Here is a 21739-nt window from a genome sequence, read left to right as displayed (position 1 = left end):
AGATCCTTCTACAAAAAGAATTATTTCTCTTATGAAAACATTAATTGCATTATTCCTAGTAGAATTACTTCTAGTTTAGAAAATTTATATATTTTGAGATATAGCATGGAATATAAATGGATTGTAATAAAGTTGGATGACAAGTTCCTACCTTCAACTCTCTAGTTTAACTTTTATTAGAATCCTAATAGTTTGTTGTGTATCTATTGCAGATAGTTGTTTCCAATGAGCACGAATACATGAAATACAAAATGGATTATCCCCCTTTATATAACAAAACTCAAAGACATGTATGTTTCATATTATGATTGATTATTACATTCAACTCTCTAGTTTAACTTGTATAATGATTCTAATATTTTATTATGTATTTGTTGTAGATGGCTTGTTTTGGTGAGCACAAGTAAATGGAATACAAAGCAATGTCTATTGTTATATAACAAATTCTATAGGAGGTGTGTTTCTTATTCTAAATAATTATCAGTTTTTAAATATGCTTGTCATTAGTATCTATGTTTGTATTTTAACCTTATTCAACCCATTTTTTTTTCAGTGGAGGAGAGGACACTGCAATAGAAATAATGTGCAAGGGGTGAGTTTGCAATTTTTTGTTTGTTGTTGTCTACATGTTTTGTTTTTGTCGAGTTTGAGAGTGACCATGCTTTGTGTTGTGCTCGTTTTCTCATTTCTTGTAGTTTGGTCTTGGTTTTGTTTGCATGGAGAGAAAATGGAAGAAATGAGATGGAAGTTATCATTGATAAATGAAGGTGAATCACCTTAACTATACACAATGCACTTCACTCACAATTATATTTTCCTCATTTGTGACTCTATTTGCTTGCTTTTCAATTTATTATATGTTTTATATGTGATATCATACTCAACTATATTTATTTTCTTTGTGTAGTGAGAAATTACAGTTGTATAGTCTATGAAGGTCAAGTGGTGAAAATACCTTAGACATTCTACAAACGCATCGCAAACGATTGGTGAGCCATATTTTTTTCCTACATAATAATATTGTGCTTTAATCCACAATAATATATGTTGCTTGCACAATGATTCATCCTTTTGTCATGACTTCAAGGTAGTATGATCTTGTTAATGGGTGTGAGGTTTGAGATTTTCCGAAAAATTTGATACGAAATAGAGAGAAAAGTTATATTGGGGTTCACATTCTAGTGTTATTACTCATAATTGTTGCTGCTATAACATTATTGAAGAGCTGTATATTTTTTTCTTCAATTTCTCTCATGGTTTATTCATGATTTCATATACAAGATTACTTTGTGTGGTTAGTGACTACCATTGTATTGTTTGGGATGGTCAAGTGGAGACGATACTTTAAGCAATGCAAATGGAGCATAGAGGATCGGTGAGTCGTAGCTTTCCAATAAAATAGTATTTTCATTATTTGTTTGCACTACTATTTCTCCTTCGAGCATGGGTCTCTGGTTGTATTACTCAATTAGTGGTTTCACGTATACATCACATGGTTTTTTTAAATTTGTAGTTTTATTTTGGCTCTACATCACACACACACCCCCATAGTACATGCCCTATATTAGAGGTGGTTAAAGTTGCGCAAACAAGCATACTGACCCTTCAACCAATCAACCATCGTGCTAACATACAACACTATTGCCTTATGGACCCTTTGGTTTTGGGAGTTCAATTTGTTTAGATATGTTTAGATTCATTTAAAAAAAATATATACCTCTTATGAAAGCATTGTTTGTATTATTCCTAGTAGAAGTACATCTAGTCTAGAAAATTTATATTTTTTGTGACATGGCATGGAATACAATTGGACTCGAACTAAGTTGCATGACAAGTTCATGCCTTCAAACTCTCTAGTTTAACTTTTATTAGAAATTTAATATTTTTTTATGTATTTATTGCAGTGTATTTGTCTAGTGAGCATGAACAGGTGAAATACAAAATGGCCTCTCTTTTTATATAACAAACTCAAAGAAAGGTGTGTTTCTTATTATGATTAATAATTGCATTCAAATCTCTAGTTTAATCTATATAATGATTCTAACAACTTATTTTGTATCTTCTGTAGATGACTTATTCGATGAGCACGAGCAAGTGGAATACAAAAGAGATCGTTCATTGTTATAAATGAAACTCTAGGGGAGGTCTGTTTCCTATTATGAATAATTATTGGGTTTGAAATATGTGTACCATTACTAACTAGTGTGTTTTAACCTTATTCAGTTTACTTCATTTCCTTGCAACAGAGGAGGGCACATTGCAGGAGAGATAATGTGCAGGACGGGTGTTTGCGTTTTTTTCTTTGTTCATGTTTTGTTTTGTTGAGTTTTAGCATGGCCATGCTTTGTGTTGTAATCGTTTTTCTTTGTTTCACCTTTTTTTTCTTTTCTTTTTTTGTAGTTTTGTTTTGGTATCGTTTATTGGGTTTGTTGTATCCGTTTTCCTTTTTTTTCACATTCTTTGTAATTTGGTCTCGGTTTCATTTGTTGGGTGTGGAAAAGGAAACAAAGGAAGCAGACAAAAAAAATGCAGGTTATTGTTCATAAATGAGGGTGAGTCAACACACCTATATGCAATGTGCTTCACTTAAAAGTATATTTTGCTAATATGTGGTTCCATTTTTTTGTTATTCAATTTATTATATGCTTTATCTATGTTGTCATAATCAACCACATTGATCTTCTTTATGTAGTGAAGAGCTATAATTGTACAATCTACAAAGGTGAAGTGGTGAAGATGCATTAAACATTCTACAACTGTGGTAGAGTATGGGTGAGACATTCTACAAATTGTAAGTGATTTATTCTATTCGCTGCTAAAATATTAGCCAAGGGAGCGCAGGTTTGTCTATGTTTAATACATTGCTTTGTATATTTGTTATTTAAACTTGTGCTTTATTCGTGGTCTCATATATAATATTACTTTGTGCAGTGAGTGACTACAATTGTAGTGTCTCAGAGGGTCGAGTTGAGAAGATAGGCAATGCAGATGCCACGAAAGGATGGTTGAGTCATGTTGGTTTCCAACAAAATAGTGTTATTATTATTTGTTTACTTGAAGTTTTTTCCTTCTAACATGGTTCTTGGGTAGTAGGGCAGGTATGTGTATGTTTAATGCACCGCTTTATATATTTGTTATATAAACTCGTGCTTTATTCATGATCTCATATATAATATTACTTTGTGCAGTGAGTGACTACAATTGTAGTGTCTCGGAGGGTCGAGTTGAGAAGATAGGCAATATAGATGCCACGCAAAGGATGGGTGAGTCATGTTGGTTTCCAACAAAATAGTGTTATTATTATTTGTTTACTTGAAGTTTTTTCCTTCTAGCATGGTTCTCGAGTAGTACCACTCAATTAGTGGTTTGACATATACATCAAATGGAATGTTTAAATTTATGTGCTTTCTTGCTCCACATCACACGCACACAGCTACACAATGTGCACTAGAGATGAGGATGTTGTGTTTCCACTTCACTAGAGAATGTAGGTTAGGGTCTAAGAATCTATGACACTACCAAGTCAAATGCCATAATAAAGTACTTTGCACAGTGGGATAAATACAACAAAAAATCAACATGGACATATATAGACAACGTTTTACCATTTTTCAACAACCCAACTTCGTTATATTAACAAACTGTACTACATTGTTTAGGGCTCTGGTACCAAGGATCATGATTCCCATACAATCACTAATACAAGAAATACAACCTAGGATTCAGTGTCAGTCCTTAAACCAATCTACCCTGAACAAGACAACACTTGACCTACTTGTTGATGTAGCGCTCCATAGCCCTTTCAGTGCAGTGTCCTGAACACATATGTCGGTCCTTTGGCTCCCAAAGTACAACAACACCTATCTACCTCTATCAATGAATCCTACTCCTTTAGGTCTCTGAACATGGCTCACCAACTGCCCTCTAGTTGATCATTAGTCCATCAATGAATCAACACATAGGGTCTTCTTGTGAGTTGTTCACAACTTTGTTTGTGAACAACTCCAAGATTACCCACAGTTGCTCCTCAGCTCTTTGGGACTTCTTCCGTCTATTGCCTTCTTGTGTTGCTCCAATGTAGACAATCATAGCACATGGAGGGTTGCCCACTATGATTGTCTATAGTCTTTCTCCAACAATTAACTTAGGGATGATTCATAAGCCTACTTGGCTACCCTTATTTCTCCAGGAACCAAACCCTTAGGCTTCTCAACTTTTGTCCTTCTTATAGCAGCCAAACTCCTTGTCAAATTGATATAGGGCTGTAAGGACACCTTCTTCTACCCTCCACACAGTCCTTTAGATGCCCCTCAAACTTTGTCCAAACTAGGACAACCATCCACTAAAACAACATCAAAAGAAGAGGACAAACATACCTTTTTCTGCAACCTCCTATTGCTCCCTTTGACCTCGGCTTCAATGCAATTTCTGAGCTCTAGTGAGGGCACACGTCAACCCTAAATTCTGATCCAAAACTTGTGTTTTCCCTCACGCACACCTCTTCTAACTATGTTGTCCCCTGTTGTGATTGTGGCCTAGGTTAGGCATCGTACTAGGCCTCTCCGTCCTTCACAAAAGATATGTCGTTCACCTGCAATCAATCCAGAGAACCTGCGGCCTTAAACACAGAGAAAAACCTCCTCAAACGTGGAGGAAATTTTCCCAAAATTCACCTCTTAGCCCTCGGACTGTTGCCTATCAATATCATCCTCAAACTAGTCTCAAGAAGACACAAAAATGCTCCTTCTCCACTTCCCTTGAACTCCTTCTGACCTGCAGCTATTTTAGAGGTATATTCTTTGATGTGTTGCTCCTTGGATGTGTGGAATGAGGTCTCTCCCCTCACATATTTATATCTTTCTCTTAGGGTGACATTTATCCCTTCAAGAAGGGTCTCTTTAACTAAGGCCGACTTATCTTTAAAACAATTCACCCACTCAAAACATATAAACATTCATTTTTCCACAGTGACAAGGACTCTCTTGGTGCTTGAAGCAACCCTTGCTCCTTTAAGGGTGCTCTATCATGTCCAAGTGCCAAGTCATCAAATCTCTTCATGGATTCACACCCACATCTTTGGGTGCAAAGCCCACAGCTTGGGTACTCTTGCCCGTAACCATGTGATTCCAAATCCTTCACAACCTTGTACGTTAGGGTTTGGAGTACCTACCAAGCTACAAATCTCAACAGAGGATGGTAAATTTGAGCAAGCAAGCATACGTACCTTTCAACGAATCAACCATTATGCTAATAGACAACATTGTTGCCTTGTGATCTCTAGGATTTTCGCCCTTGGGTGTTCAATATGCAAAAGTATGCTTAGATCCCTGTACAAAAAGAATTGTTTCTCTTATGAAAACATTAATTGCATTATTCCTAGTAGAATTATTTCTAGTTTAGAAAATTTATATATTTTGAGATATAGCATGGAATATAAATGGATTTTAATTAAGTTGGATGACAAGTTCATGCCTTCGGCTCTCTGGTTTAACTTTTATTAGAATCCTAATAGTTTATTGTGTATCTATTGTAGATGGTTGATTCCAGTGAGCACCAATACCTGAAATACAGAATGGATTATCCCCCTTTATATAACAAAACTTAAAGGCATGTATGTTTCATATTATGATTGATTATTACATTCAACTCTCTAGTTTAACTTGTATAATGATTCTAATATTTTATTATGTATATGTTGTAGATGGCTTGTTTGGTGAGCACATGTAAATGGAATACAAAGCAATGTCTATCGTTATATAACAAAGTCTAAAGGAGGTATGTTTTTTATTCTAAATAATTATCAGTTTTTAAATATGCTTGTCATTAGTATCTATGTTTGTATTTTAACCTTATTCACCCCACTTGTTTTCTTTTCAGCGGAGGAGAGGACACTGCAATAGAAATAATGTGCTAAGGGGGGAGTTTTCAATTTTTTGTTTGTTGTTGTCTACATATTTTGTTTTTTGTCGAGTTTGAGAGTGAGTGACCATGCTTTGTGTTGTTCTCATTTTCTCATTTCTTGTAGTTTGGTCTTGGCTTTGTTTGCATGGAGAGAGAATGAAAGAAATGAGATGGAGGTTATCATTGATAAATGAAGGTGAATCACCTTAACTATACACGATGCACTTCACTCACAATTATCTTTTCTTCATTCGTGACTCTATTTGCTTGCTTTTCAATTTATTATATGGTTTATATGTGGTCTCATACTCAACTATATTTATCTTCTTTGTGTAGTGAGCAACTGCAATTGTATTGTCTATGAAGGTCAAGTGTTGAAAATACCTTAGAGATTCTACCAACGCATCGCAAAGGATTGGTGAGCCATATTTGTTTCCTACATAATAATATTGTGCTTTAATCCACCGTAATATATGTTGCTTGCGCAATGATTCATCATTTTTTCATGGCTTCATGGTAGTATGATCTTGTTAATGGGTGTGAGGTTTGAGATTTTCTGAAAAAGTTGATACGAAATAGAGAGAAAAGTTATATTGGGGTTCACATTTCCAGGCTTATTGTTCATAATTGCTGCTGTTGTAACATTAGTGAAGAGTTAGTAGGTATGTGTGATTAATTTATCGCTCTGTATATTTTTTATTCAATTTCTCTCGTGGTTTATTCATGATTTCATATACAAGATTACTTTGTGCGGTGAGTGACCCCTGATGTGGTGTCTGGGATGGTCGAGTGGAGAAGATACTTTAAGAAATGCAAATGGAGCATAGAGGACGGGTGAGTCATAGTTTTCCAAAAAAATAGTATTTTTATTGTTTGTTAGCACTACTGTTTCTCCTTCGAGCATGGTTCTTGGGTTGAATTACTTAATTAGTGGTTTCACGTATACATCACATGGTTATTTTAAATTTGTATTTTTATTTTGCCTAGACATCACGCTGACACGCCCATAGTACAAGTCCTATAGAAGAGGTGGGTAAAGTTGAGCAAGCAAGCATACTGACCCTTCAACCAATCAATCATCGTGCTAACATACAACACTATTGCCGTGTGGACCCTATGGTTTTGGGAGTTCAATTTGTTTGGATATGTTTAGATTCATTTTAAAGAAAAAAATTACCTCTTATGAAAGCATTGTTTGTATTATTCCTAGTAGAAGTACATCTAGTCTACCCTTCAACCAATCAACCATCGTGCTAACATACAACACTATTGCCTTGTGGACCCTATGGTTTTGGGAGTTCAATTTGTTTAGATATGTTTAGATTCATTTTCAAAAAAAAAATTACCTCTTATGAAAGCATTGTTTGTATCATTCCTATATAGAAGAGGTGGGTAAAGTTGAGCAAGCAAGCATACTGACCCTTCAACCAATCAACCATCGTGCTAACATACACCACTATTTCCTTGTGGACCCTATGGTTTTGGGAGTTCAATTTGTTTAGATATGTTTAGATTCATTTTCAAAAAAAAATTACCTCTTATGAAAGCATTGTTTGTATTATTCCTAGCAGAAGTACATCTAGTCTAGAAAATTTGTATTTTTTGTGATAATTTATATCTTTTTGTGATATGGCATGGTATACAATTGGGCTCGAACTAAGTTGCATGAAAAGTTCATGCCTTCAAACTCTCTAGTTTAACTTTTATTAGAAATTTAATATTTTTTTATGTATTTATTGCAGAATATTTGTCCATTGCAAATTTATATTTTTTGTGATAATTTATATCTTTTTGTGATATGGCATGGAATACAATTGGGCTCGAACTAAGTTGCATGACAAGTTCATGCCTTCAAACTCTCTAGTTTAACTTTTATTAGAAATTTAATATTTTTTATGTATTTATTGCAAAATATTTGTCCAGTGTGCTGAACACGTGAAATACAAAACGACCTCTCTTTTTATATAACAAACTCAAAGAAAGGTGTGTTTCTTATTATGATTAATAATCGCATTCAAATCTCTAGTTTAATCTATATAATGATTCTAACAACTTATTTTGTATCTTCTGTAGATGACTTAATTCGATGAGCACGAGCAAGTGGAATACAAAAGAGATCGTTCATTGTTATAAATGAAACTCTAGGGGAGGTGTGTTTCCTATTATGAATAATTATTGGTTTTGAAATATGTTTACCATTACTAACTGTGTATTTTAACCTTATTCAGTTCACTTCTTTTCCTACCAGCAGAGGAGGGCACATCGCAGTAGTGTGATAATGTGCAGAGCGGGTGTTTGCATTTTTTTCTTTGTTCATGTTTTGTTTTGTTGAGTTTGAGCATGGCCATGCTTTGTGTTGTAATCGTTTTTCTTTGTTTCACCTTTTTTTTCTTTTCTTTTTTTGTAGTTTTGTTTTGGTATCGTTTATTGGGTTTGTTGTATCCGTTTTCATTTTTTTTCACGTTCTTTGTAATTTGGTCTCGGTTTCATTTGTTGGGTGTGGAAAAGGAAACAAAGGAAGCAGACAAAAAAAATGGAGGTTATTGTTCGTAAATGATGGTGAGTCTCAACACACCTATATGCAATGCGCTTCACTTAAAAGTATATTTTGCTAATTTGTGGCTCCATTTTTTTGCTATTGAATTTATTATATGATTTATCTATGTTGTCATAATCAACTACATTGATCTTCTTTATGTAGTGAAGATCTACAATTGCATAATCTACAAAGGTGAAGATGCATTAGACATTCTACAAATGTGGCAGACGATGGTGAGACATTCTACAATTTGTAAGTGATTTATTCTATTCGCTGCTAAAATATTAGCCAAGGGAGGGCAGGCATGCGTATGTTTAATACATCGCTTTGTATATTTGTTATTTAAACTCGTGCTTTCTTCATGATCTCATATATAATATTACTTTGTGGAGTGAGTGACTACAATTGTAGTGTCTCGGAGGGTTGAGTGGAGAAGAAATGCAATGGAGATGCCATTCAAAGGATGGGTGAGTCATGTTGTTTTCCAACAAAATAGTGTTATTATTATTTATTTACTTGAAGTTCTTTCCTTTTAGCATGGTTCTCAGGTAGTACCACTCAGTTAGTGGTCTGACATATACATCAAATGGAATGTTGAAATTTATGTGCTTTTGTGGCAGACGATGGTGAGACATTCTACAAATTGTAAGTGATTTATTCTATTCGCTACTAAAATATTAGCCTAGGGAGGGCAGATATGTGTATGTTTAATACATGGCTTTGTATATTTGTTATTTAAACTCGTTCTTTCTTGATGATCTCATATATAATACTACTTTGTGGAGTGAGTGACTACAATTGTAGTGTCTTGGAGGGTCGAGTGGAGAAGATATGCAATGTAGATGCCACGCAAAGGATGGGTGAGTCATGTTGTTTTCCAACAAAATAGTGTTATTATTATTTGTTTACTTGAAGTTTTTTCCTTCTAGCATGGTTCTCGGGTAGTACCACTCAATTAGTGGTTTGACATATACATCAAATGGAATGTTTAAATTTATGTGCTTTCTTGCTCCACATCACACGCACACAGCTACACAATGTGCACTAGAGATGAGGATGTTGTGTTTCCACTTCACTAGAGAATGTAGGTTAGGGTCTAAGAATCTATGACACAACCAAGTCAAATGCCATAATAAAGTACTTTGCACAGTGGGATAAATACAACAAAAAATCAACATGGACATATATAGACAACTTTTTACCATTTTTCAACAACCCAACTTCGTTATATTAACAAACTGTAGTACATTGTTTAGGGCTCTGGTACCAAGGATCATGATTCCCATACAATCACTAATACAAGAAATACAACCTAGGATTCAGTGTCAGTCCTTAAACCAATCTACCCTGAACAAGACAACACTTGACCTACTTGTTGATGTAGCGCTCCATAGCCCTTTCAGTGCAGTGTCCTGAACACATATGTCGGTCCTTTGGCTCCCAAAGTACAACAACACCTATCTACCTCTATCAATGAATCCTGCTCCTTTAGGTCTCTGAAAATGGCTCACCAACTGCCCTCTAGGTGATCATTAGTCCATCAATGAATCAACACATAGGGTCTTCTTGTGAGTTGTTCACAACTTTGTTTGTGAACAACTCCGAGATTACCCATTGTTGCTCCTCAGCTCTTTGGGACTTCTTCCGTCTATTGCCTTCTTGTGTTGCTCCAATGTAGACAATCATAGCACATGGAGGGTTGCCCACTATGATTGTCTATAGTCTTTCTCCAACAATTAACTTAGGGATGATTCATAAGCCTACTTGGCTACCCTTATTTCTCCAGGAACCAAACCCTTAGGCTTCTCAACTTTTGTCCTTCTTATAGCAGCCAAACTCCTTGTCAAATTGATATAGGGCTGCAAGGACACCTTCTTCTACCCTCCACACAGTCCTTTAGATGCCCCTCAAACTTTGTCCAAACTAGGACAACCATCCACTAAAACAACATCAAAACAAGAGGACAAACATACCTTTTTCTGCAACCTCCTATTGCTCCCCTTGACCTCGGCTTCAATGCAATTTCTGAGCTCTAGTGAGGGCACACGTCAACCCTAAATTCTGATCCAAAACTTGTGTTTTCCCTCACTTCACACCTCTTCTAACTATGTTGTCCCCTGTTGTGATTGTGGCCTAGGTTAGGCATCGTACTAGGCCTCTCCGTCCTTCACAAAAGATATGTCGTTCACCTGCAATCAATCCAGAGAACCTGCGGCCTTAAACACAGAGAAAAACCTCCTCAAACGTGGAGGAAATTTGCCCAAAATTCACCTCTTAGCCCTCGGACTGTTGCCTATCAATATCATCCTCAAACTAGTCTCAAGAAGACACAAAAATGCTCCTTCTCCACTTCCCTTGAACTCCTTCTGACCTGCAGCTATTTTAGAGGTATATTCTTTGATGTGTTGCTCCTTGGATGTGTGGAATGAGGTCTCTCCCCTCACATATTTATATCTTTCTCTTAGGGTGACATTTATCCCTTCAAGAAGGGTCTCTTTAACTAAGGCCGACTTGATCTTTAAAACAATTCACCCACTCAAAACATATAGACATTCATTTTTCCACAGTGACAAGGACTCTCTTGGTGCTTGAAGCAACCCTTGCTCCTTTAAGGGTGCTCTATCATGTCCAAGTGCCAAGTCATCAAATCTCTTCATGGATTCACACCCACATCTTTGGGTGCAAAGCCCACAGCTTGGGTACTCTTGCCCGCAACCATGTGATTCCAAATCCTTCACAACCTTGTACGCTAGGGTTTGGAGTACCTACCAAGCTACAAATCTCAACAGAGGATGGTAAATTTGAGCAAGCAAGCATACATACCTTTCAACCAATCAACCATTATGCTAATAGACAACATTGTTGCCTTGTGATCTCTAGGATTTTGGCCCTTGGGTGTTCAATATGTAAAAGTATGCTTAGATCCCTGTACAAAAAGAATTGTTTCTCTTATGAAAACATTAATTGCATTATTCCTAGTAGAATTATTTCTAGTTTAGAAAATTTATATATTTTGAGATATAGCATGGAATATAAATGGATTGTAATTAAGTTGGATGACAAGTTCATGCCTTCAGCTCTCTGGTTTAACTTTTATTAGAATCCTAATAGTTTATTGTGTATCTATTGTAGATGGTTGATTCCAGTGAGCACCAATACCTGAAATACAGAATGGATTATCCCCCTTTATATAACAAAACTTAAAGGCATGTATGTTTCATATTATGATTGATTATTACATTCAACTCTCTAGTTTAACTTGTATAATGATTCTAATATTTTATTATGTATATGTTGTAGATGGCTTGTTTGGTGAGCACATGTAAATGGAATACAAAGCAATGTCTATCGTTATATAACAAAGTCTAAAGGAGGTATGTTTTTTATTCTAAATAATTATCAGTTTTTAAATATGCTTGTCATTAGTATCTATGTTTGTATTTTAACCTTATTCACCCCACTTGTTTTCTTTTCAGCGGAGGAGAGGACACTGCAATAGAAATAATGTGCTAAGGGGGGAGTTTTCAATTTTTTGTTTGTTGTTGTCTACATGTTTTGTTTTTTGTCGAGTTTGAGAGTGACCATGCTTTGTGTTGTTCTCATTTTCTCATTTCTTGTAGTTTGGTCTTGGCTTTGTTTGCATGGAGAGAGAATGAAAGAAATGAGATGGAGGTTATCATTGATAAATGAAGGTGAATCACCTTAACTATACACAATGCACTTCACTCACAATTATCTTTTCTTCATTCGTGACTCTATTTGCTTGCTTTTCAATTTATTATATGGTTTATATGTGGTCTCATACTCAACTATATTTATCTTCTTTGTGTAGTGAGCAACTACAATTGTATTGTCTATGAAGGTCAAGTGTTGAAAATACCTTAGAGATTCTACCAACGCATCGCAAAGGATTGGTGAGCCATATTTGTTTCCTACATAATAATATTGTGCTTTAATCCACCGTAATATATGTTGCTTGCGCAATGATTCATCATTTTTTCATGGCTTCATGGTAGTATGATCTTGTTAATGGGTGTGAGGTTTGAGATTTTCTGAAAAAGTTGATACGAAATAGAGAGAAAAGTTATATTGGGGTTCACATTTCCAGGCTTATTGTTCATAATTGCTGCTGTTGTAACATTAGTGAAGAGTTAGTAGGTATGTGTGATTAATTTATCGCTCTGTATATTTTTTATTCAATTTCTCTCGTGGTTTATTCATGATTTCATATACAAGATTACTTTGTGCGGTGAGTGACCCCTGATGTAGTGTCTGGGATGGTCGAGTGGAGAAGATACTTTAAGAAATGCAAATGGAGCATAGAGGACGGGTGAGTCATAGTTTTCCAAAAAAATAGTATTTTTATTGTTTGTTAGCACTACTGTTTCTCCTTCGAGCATGGTTCTTGGGTTGAATTACTTAATTAGTGGTTTCACGTATACATCACATGGTTATTTTAAATTTGTATTTTTATTTTGTCTCCACATCACGCTGACACGCCCATAGTACAAGTCCTATAGAAGAGGTGGGTAAAGTTGAGCAAGCAAGCATACTGACCCTTCAACCAATCAACCATCGTGCTAACATACAACACTATTGCCTTGTGGACCCTATGGTTTTGGGAGTTCAATTTGTTTAGATATGTTTAGATTCATTTTAAAGAAAAAAGTTACCTCTTATGAAAGCATTGTTTGTATTATTCCTAGTAGAAGTACATCTAGTCTACCCTACAACAAATCAACCATCGTGCTAACATACAACACTATTGCCTTGTGGACCCTATGGTTTTGGGAGTTCAATTTGTTTAGATATGTTTAGATTCATTTTCAAACAAAAAAAAATTACCTCTTATGAAAGCATTGTTTGTATCATTCCTATATAGAAGAGGTGGGTAAAGTTGAGCAAGCAAGCATACTGACCCTTCAACCAATCAACCATCGTGCTAACATACAACACTATTGCCTTGTGGACCCTATGGTTTTGGGAGTTCAATTTGTTTAGATATGTTTAGATTCATTTTCAAAAAAAAATTACCTCTTATGAAAGCATTGTTTGTATTATTCCTAGTAGAAGTACATCTAGTCTAGAAAATTTATATTTTTTGTGATAATTTATATTTTTTTGTGATATGGCATGGAATACAATTGGACTCGAACTAAGTTGCATGATAAGTTCATGCCTTCAAACTCTCTAGTTTAACTTTTATTAGAAATTTAATATTTTTTTATGTATTTATTGCAGAATATTTGTCCATTGCAAATTTATATTTTTTGTGATATGGCATGGAATACAATTGGGCTCGAACTAAGTTGCATGACAAGTTCATGCCTTCAAACTCTCTAGTTTAACTTTTATTAGAAATTTAATATTTTTTATGTATTTATTGCAAAATATTTGTCCAGTGTGCTGAACACGTGAAATACAAAACGACCTCTCTTTTTATATAACAAACTCAAAGAAAGGTGTGTTTCTTATTATGATTAATAATCGCATTCAAATCTCTAGTTTAATCTATATAATGATTCTAACAACTTATTTTGTATCTTCCTTAGATGACTTAATTCGATGAGCACGAGCAAGTGGAATACAAAAGAGATCGTTCATTGTTATAAATGAAACTCTAGGGGAGGTGTGTTTCCTATTATGAATAATTATTGGTTTTGAAATATGTTTACCATTACTAACTGTGTATTTTAACCTTATTCAGTTCACTTCTTTTCCTTCCAGCAGAGGAGGGCACATCGCAGGAGTGTGATAATGTGCAGAGCGGGTGTTTGCATTTTTTTCTTTGTTCATGTTTTGTTTTGTTGAGTTTGAGCATGGCCATGCTTTGTGTTGTAATCGTTTTTCTTTGTTTCACCTTTTTTTTCTTTTCTTTTTTTGTAGTTTTGTTTTGGTATCGTTTATTGGGTTTGTTGTATCCGTTTTCCTTTTTTTTCACGTTCTTTGTAATTTGGTCTCGGTTTCATTTGTTGGGTGTGGAAAAGGAAACAAAGGAAGCAGACAAAAAAAATGGAGGTTATTGTTCGTAAATGATGGTGAGTCAACACACCTATATGCAATGCGCTTCACTTAAAAGTATATTTTGCTAATTTGTGGCTCCATTTTTTTGCTATTGAATTTATTATATGATTTATCTATGTTGTCATAATCAACTACATTGATCTTCTTTATGTAGTGAAGATCTACAATTGCATAATCTACAAAGGTGAAGATGCATTAGACATTCTACAAATGTGGCAGACGATGGTGAGACATTCTACAATTTGTAAGTGATTTATTCTATTCGCTGCTAAAATATTAGCCAAGGGAGGGCAGGCATGCGTATGTTTAATACATCGCTTTGTATATTTGTTATTTAAACTCGTGCTTTCTTCATGATCTCATATATAATATTACTTTGTGGAGTGAGTGACTACAATTGTAGTGTCTCGGAGGGTTGAGTGGAGAAGAAATGCAATGGAGATGCCATTCAAAGGATGGGTGAGTCATGTTGTTTTCCAACAAAATAGTGTTATTATTATTTATTTACTTGAAGTTCTTTCCTTTTAGCATGGTTCTCAGGTAGTACCACTCAGTTAGTGGTCTGACATATACATCAAATGGAATGTTGAAATTTATGTGCTTTTGTGGCAGACGATGGTGAGACATTCTACAAATTGTAAGTGATTTATTCTATTCGCTACTAAAATATTAGCCTAGGGAGGGCAGATATGTGTATGTTTAATACATGGCTTTGTATATTTGTTATTTAAACTCGTTCTTTCTTGATGATCTCATATATAATACTACTTTGTGGAGTGAGTGACTACAATTGTAGTGTCTTGGAGGGTCGAGTGGAGAAGATATGCAATGTAGATGCCACGCAAAGGATGGGTGAGTCATGTTGTTTTCCAACAAAATAGTGTTATTATTATTTGTTTACTTGAAGTTTTTTCCTTCTAGCATGGTTCTCGGGTAGTACCACTCAATTAGTGGTTTGACATATACATCAAATGGAATGTTTAAATTTATGTGCTTTCTTGCTCCACATCACACGCACACAGCTACACAATGTGCACTAGAGATGAGGATGTTGTGTTTCCACTTCACTAGAGAATGTAGGTTAGGGTCTAAGAATCTATGACACAACCAAGTCAAATGCCATAATAAAGTACTTTGCACAGTGGGATAAATACAACAAAAAATCAACATGGACATATATAGACAACTTTTTACCATTTTTCAACAACCCAACTTCGTTATATTAACAAACTGTAGTACATTGTTTAGGGCTCTGGTACCAAGGATCATGATTCCCATACAATCACTAATACAAGAAATACAACCTAGGATTCAGTGTCAGTCCTTAAACCAATCTACCCTGAACAAGACAACACTTGACCTACTTGTTGATGTAGCGCTCCATAGCCCTTTCAGTGCAGTGTCCTGAACACATATGTCGGTCCTTTGGCTCCCAAAGTACAACAACACCTATCTACCTCTATCAATGAATCCTGCTCCTTTAGGTCTCTGAACATGGCTCACCAACTGCCCTCTAGTTGATCATTAGTCCATCAATGAATCAACACATAGGGTCTTCTTGTGAGTTGTTCACAACTTTGTTTGTGAACAACTCCGAGATTACCCATTGTTGCTCCTCAGCTCTTTGGGACTTCTTCCGTCTATTGCCTTCTTGTGTTGCTCCAATGTAGACAATCATAGCACATGGAGGGTTGCCCACTATGATTGTCTATAGTCTTTCTCCAACAATTAACTTAGGGATGATTCATAAGCCTACTTGGCTACCCTTATTTCTCCAGGAACCAAACCCTTAGGCTTCTCAACTTTTGTCCTTCTTATAGCAGCCAAATTCCTTGTCAAATTGATATAGGGCTGCAAGGACACCTTCTTCTACCCTCCACACAGTCCTTTAGATGCCCCTCAAACTTTGTCCAAACTAGGACAACCATCCACTAAAAAACAACATCAAAACAAGAGGACAAACATACCTTGTTCTGCAACCTCCTGTTGCTCCCCTTGACCTCGGCTTCAATGCAATTTCTGAGCTCTAGTGAGGGCACACGTCAACCCTAAATTCTGATCCAAAACTTGTGTTTTCCCTCACTTCAGGCCTCTTCTAACTATGTTGTCCCCTGTTGTGATTGTGGCCTAGGTTAGGCATCCTACTAGGCCTCTCCGCCCTCCCCAAAAGATATGTCGTTCACCTGCAATCAATCCAGAGAACCTGCGGCCTTAAACACAGAGAAAAACCTCCTCAAACGTGCACAAAATTTGCCCAAAATTCACCTCTTAGCCCTCGGCCTGTTGCCTATCAATATCGTCCTCAAAATAGTCTCAAGAAGACACAAAAATGCTCCTTCTCCACTTCCCTTGAACTCCTTCTGATCTGCATCTATTTTAGAGGTATATTCTTTGATGTGTTGCTCCTTGGATGTGTGGAATGAGGTCTCTCCTCTCACATATTTATATCTTTCTCTTAGGGTGACATTTATCCCTTCAAGAAGGGTCTCTTTAACTAAGGCCGACTTGATCTTTAAAACAATTCACCCACTCAAAACATATAAACGTTCATTTTTCCACAGTGACAAGGGCTCTCTTGGTGCTTGAAGCAACCCTTGCTCCTTTAAGGGTGCTCTATCATGTCCAAGTGCCAAGTCATCAAATCTCTTCATGGATTCACACCCACAACTTTGGGTGCAAAGCCCACAGCTTGGGTACTCTTGCCCACAAATCCCATGTGGTTCCAAATCCTTCACAACCTTGTACCCTAGGGTTTGGAGTACCTACCAAGCTACAAATCTCAACAGAGGATGGTAAGGTTGAGCAAGCAAGCATACATACCCTTCAACCAATCAACCATTGTGCTAATAGACAACATTGTTGCCTTGTGATCTCTAGGATTTTGGGTGTTCAATATGTAAAAGTATGCTTAGATCCCTGTACAAAAAGAATTATTTCTCTTATGAAAACATTAATTGCATTATTCCTAGTAGAATTATTTCTAGTTTAGAAAATTTATATATTTTGAGATATAGCATGGAATATAAATGGATTGTAATTAAGTTGGATGACAAGTTCATGCCTTCAGCTCTCTGGTTTAACTTTTATTAGAATCCTAATAGTTTATTGTGTATCTATTGTAGATGGTTGATTCCAGTGAGCACCAATACCTGAAATACAGAATGGATTATCCCCCTTTATATAACAAAACTTAAAGGCATGTATGTTTCATATTATGATTGATTATTACATTCAACTCTCTAGTTTAACTTGTATAATGATTCTAATATTTTATTATGTATATGTTGTAGATGGCTTGTTTGGTGAGCACATGTAAATGGAATACAAAGCAATGTCTATCGTTATATAACAAAGTCTAAAGGAGGTATGTTTTTTATTCTAAATAATTATCAGTTTTTAAATATGCTTGTCATTAGTATCTATGTTTGTATTTTAACCTTATTCACCCCACTTGTTTTCTTTTCAGCGGAGGAGAGGACACTGCAATAGAAATAATGTGCTAAGGGGGGAGTTTTCAATTTTTTGTTTGTTGTTGTCTACATGTTTTGTTTTTTGTCGAGTTTGAGAGTGACCATGCTTTGTGTTGTTCTCATTTTCTCATTTCTTGTAGTTTGGTCTTGGCTTTGTTTGCATGGAGAGAGAATGAAAGAAATGAGATGGAGGTTATCATTGATAAATGAAGGTGAATCACCTTAACTATACACGATGCACTTCACTCACAATTATCTTTTCTTCATTCGTGACTCTATTTGCTTGCTTTTCAATTTATTATATGGTTTATATGTGGTCTCATACTCAACTATATTTATCTTCTTTGTGTAGTGAGCAACTGCAATTGTATTGTCTATGAAGGTCAAGTGTTGAAAATACCTTAGAGATTCTACCAACGCATCGCAAAGGATTGGTGAGCCATATTTGTTTCCTACATAATAATATTGTGCTTTAATCCACCGTAATATATGTTGCTTGCGCAATGATTCATCATTTTTTCATGGCTTCATGGTAGTATGATCTTGTTAATGGGTGTGAGGTTTGAGATTTTCTGAAAAAGTTGATACGAAATAGAGAGAAAAGTTATATTGGGGTTCACATTTCCAGGCTTATTGTTCATAATTGCTGCTGTTGTAACATTAGTGAAGAGTTAGTAGGTATGTGTGATTAATTTATCGCTCTGTATATTTTTTATTCAATTTCTCTCGTGGTTTATTCATGATTTCATATACAAGATTACTTTGTGCGGTGAGTGACCCCTGATGTAGTGTCTGGGATGGTCGAGTGGAGAAGATACTTTAAGAAATGCAAATGGAGCATAGAGGACGGGTGAGTCATAGTTTTCCAAAAAAATAGTATTTTTATTGTTTGTTAGCACTACTGTTTCTCCTTCGAGCATGGTTCTTGGGTTGAATTACTTAATTAGTGGTTTCACGTATACATCACATGGTTATTTTAAATTTGTATTTTTATTTTGTCTCCACATCACGCTGACACGCCCATAGTACAAGTCCTATAGAAGAGGTGGGTAAAGTTGAGCAAGCAAGCATACTGACCCTTCAACCAATCAATCATCGTGCTAACATACAACACTATTGCCTTGTGGACCCTATGGTTTTGGGAGTTCAATTTGTTTGGATATGTTTAGATTCATTTTAAAGAAAAAAGTTACCTCTTATGAAAGCATTGTTTGTATTATTCCTAGTAGAAGTACATCTAGTCTACCCTACAACAAATCAACCATCGTGCTAACATACAACACTATTGCCTTGTGGACCCTATGGTTTTGGGAGTTCAATTTGTTTAGATATGTTTAGATTCATTTTCAAAAAAAAAATTACCTCTTATGAAAGCATTGTTTGTATCATTCCTATATAGAAGAGGTGGGTAAAGTTGAGCAAGCAAGCATACTGACCCTTCAACCAATCAACCATCGTGCTAACATACACCACTATTTCCTTGTGGACCCTATGGTTTTGGGAGTTCAATTTGTTTAGATATGTTTAGATTCATTTTCAAAAAAAAATTACCTCTTATGAAAGCATTGTTTGTATTATTCCTAGTAGAAGTACATCTAGTCTAGAAAATTTGTATTTTTTGTGATAATTTATATCTTTTTGTGATATGGCATGGAATACAATTGGGCTCGAACTAAGTTGCATGAAAAGTTCATGCCTTCAAACTCTCTAGTTTAACTTTTATTAGAAATTTAATATTTTTTTATGTATTTATTGCAGAATATTTGTCCATTGCAAATTTATATTTTTTGTGATATGGCATGGAATACAATTGGGCTCGAACTAAGTTGCATGACAAGTTCATGCCTTCAAACTCTCTAGTTTAACTTTTATTAGAAATTTAATATTTTTTATGTATTTATTGCAAAATATTTGTCCAGTGTGCTGAACACGTGAAATACAAAACGACCTCTCTTTTTATATAACAAACTCAAAGAAAGGTGTGTTTCTTATTATGATTAATAATCGCATTCAAATCTCTAGTTTAATCTATATAATGATTCTAACAACTTATTTTGTATCTTCCTTAGATGACTTAATTCGATGAGCACGAGCAAGTGGAATACAAAAGAGATCGTTCATTGTTATAAATGAAACTCTAGGGGAGGTGTGTTTCCTATTATGAATAATTATTGGTTTTGAAATATGTTTACCATTACTAACTGTGTATTTTAACCTTATTCAGTTCACTTCTTTTCCTTCCAGCAGAGGAGGGCACATCGCAGGAGTGTGATAATGTGCAGAGCGGGTGTTTGCATTTTTTTCTTTGTTCATGTTTTGTTTTGTTGAGTTTGAGCATGGCCATGCTTTGTGTTGTAATCGTTTTTCTTTGTTTCACCTTTTTTTTCTTTTCTTTTTTTGTAGTTTTGTTTTGGTATCGTTTATTGGGTTTGTTGTATCCGTTTTCCTTTTTTTTCACGTTCTTTGTAATTTGGTCTCGGTTTCATTTGTTGGGTGTGGAAAAGGAAACAAAGGAAGCAGACAAAAAAAATGGAGGTTATTGTTCGTAAATGATGGTGAGTCAACACACCTATATGCAATGCGCTTCACTTAAAAGTATATTTTGCTAATTTGTGGCTCCATTTTTTTGCTATTGAATTTATTATATGATTTATCTATGTTGTCATAATCAACTACATTGATCTTCTTTATGTAGTGAAGATCTACAATTGCATAATCTACAAAGGTGAAGATGCATTAGACATTCTACAAATGTGGCAGACGATGGTGAGACATTCTACAAATTGTAAGTGATTTATTCTATTCGCTGCTAAAATATTAGCCAAGGGAGGGCAGGTATGTGTATGTTTAATACATCGCTTTGTATATTTGTTATTTAAACTCGTGCTTTATTCATGATCTCATATATAATATTACTTTGTGTAGTGAGTGACTACAATTGTAGTGTCTCGGAGGGTTGAGTGGAGAAGAAATGCAATGGAGATGCCATTCAAAGGATGGGTGAGTCATGTTGTTTTCCAACAAAATAGTGTTATTATTATTTATTTACTTGAAGTTCTTTCCTTTCAGCATGGTTCTCAGGTAGTACCACTCAGTTAGTGGTCTGACATATACATCAAATGGAATGTTGAAATTTATGTGCTTTTGTGGCAGACGATGGTGAGACATTCTACAAATTGTAAGTGATTTATTCTATTCGCTACTAAAATATTAGCCTAGGGAGGGCAGATATGTGTATGTTTAATACATGGCTTTGTATATTTGTTATTTAAACTCGTTCTTTCTTGATGATCTCATATATAATACTACTTTGTGGAGTGAGTGACTACAATTGTAGTGTCTTGGAGGGTCGAGTGGAGAAGATATGCAATGTAGATGCCACGCAAAGGATGGGTGAGTCATGTTGTTTTCCAACAAAATAGTGTTATTATTATTTGTTTACTTGAAGTTTTTTCCTTCTAGCATGGTTCTCGGGTAGTACCACTCAATTAGTGGTTTGACATATACATCAAATGGAATGTTTAAATTTATGTGCTTTCTTGCTCCACATCACACGCACACAGCTACACAATGTGCACTAGAGATGAGGATGTTGTGTTTCCACTTCACTAGAGAATGTAGGTTAGGGTCTAAGAATCTATGACACAACCAAGTCAAATGCCATAATAAAGTACTTTGCACAGTGGGATAAATACAACAAAAAATCAACATGGACATATATAGACAACTTTTTACCATTTTTCAACAACCCAACTTCGTTATATTAACAAACTGTAGTACATTGTTTAGGGCTCTGGTACCAAGG

The 21739-nt window shown here is 35.3% G+C and overlaps 6 long non-coding RNA genes across 7 annotated transcripts; all 6 read left to right on the top strand.

Moving 5' to 3' along the window:
• The first annotated feature begins 215 nt into the window (after positions 1-215).
• LOC149213511 (uncharacterized) lies at positions 216-994 on the top strand. The gene is made up of 5 exons (XR_016250341.1): positions 216-290; positions 381-455; positions 554-592; positions 696-767; positions 908-994. It is a non-coding gene; the product is annotated as an uncharacterized LOC149213511 (long non-coding RNA).
• A 1118-nt stretch (positions 995-2112) lies between these two features.
• LOC149213510 (uncharacterized) lies at positions 2113-3092 on the top strand. The gene is made up of 3 exons (XR_016250340.1): positions 2113-2552; positions 2693-2791; positions 2932-3092. It is a non-coding gene; the product is annotated as an uncharacterized LOC149213510 (long non-coding RNA).
• Positions 3093-3154: 62 nt separating this feature from the next.
• Positions 3155-6091, top strand: LOC149213509 (uncharacterized). Its single transcript, XR_016250339.1, has 4 exons — positions 3155-3263; positions 5534-5611; positions 5702-5775; positions 5878-6091. It is a non-coding gene; the product is annotated as an uncharacterized LOC149213509 (long non-coding RNA).
• A 2975-nt stretch (positions 6092-9066) lies between these two features.
• On the top strand, positions 9067-14708 carry LOC149213508 (uncharacterized). The gene is made up of 10 exons (XR_016250338.1): positions 9067-9300; positions 11573-11650; positions 11741-11814; positions 11917-12132; positions 12273-12354; positions 12549-12598; positions 12710-12770; positions 13993-14069; positions 14171-14478; positions 14619-14708. It is a non-coding gene; the product is annotated as an uncharacterized LOC149213508 (long non-coding RNA).
• A 374-nt stretch (positions 14709-15082) lies between these two features.
• LOC149213507 (uncharacterized) lies at positions 15083-18144 on the top strand. Its single transcript, XR_016250337.1, has 5 exons — positions 15083-15316; positions 17587-17664; positions 17755-17828; positions 17931-17960; positions 18075-18144. It is a non-coding gene; the product is annotated as an uncharacterized LOC149213507 (long non-coding RNA).
• Positions 18145-18295: 151 nt separating this feature from the next.
• LOC149213506 (uncharacterized) lies at positions 18296-20719 on the top strand. 2 transcript variants are annotated; one of them, XR_016250336.1, is made up of 4 exons: positions 18296-18784; positions 20004-20080; positions 20182-20489; positions 20635-20719. It is a non-coding gene; the product is annotated as an uncharacterized LOC149213506 (long non-coding RNA). The 2 variants fall into 2 exon arrangements; XR_016250335.1 differs by having other exon boundaries at positions 20630-20719.
• The last annotated feature ends 1020 nt before the right edge of the window (positions 20720-21739 follow it).

The sequence above is a fragment of the Pinus tabuliformis genome, chromosome 1_1, assembly GCF_031772625.1.
Source record: "Pinus tabuliformis cultivar Carrire ecotype Pingquan chromosome 1_1, CPIR1, whole genome shotgun sequence".
Lineage (NCBI taxonomy): Eukaryota > Viridiplantae > Streptophyta > Pinopsida > Pinales > Pinaceae > Pinus > Pinus tabuliformis.
The sequence above is the reverse complement of the archived record's forward strand: the minus strand, read 5'-3'. Positions and strand labels throughout refer to the sequence as shown.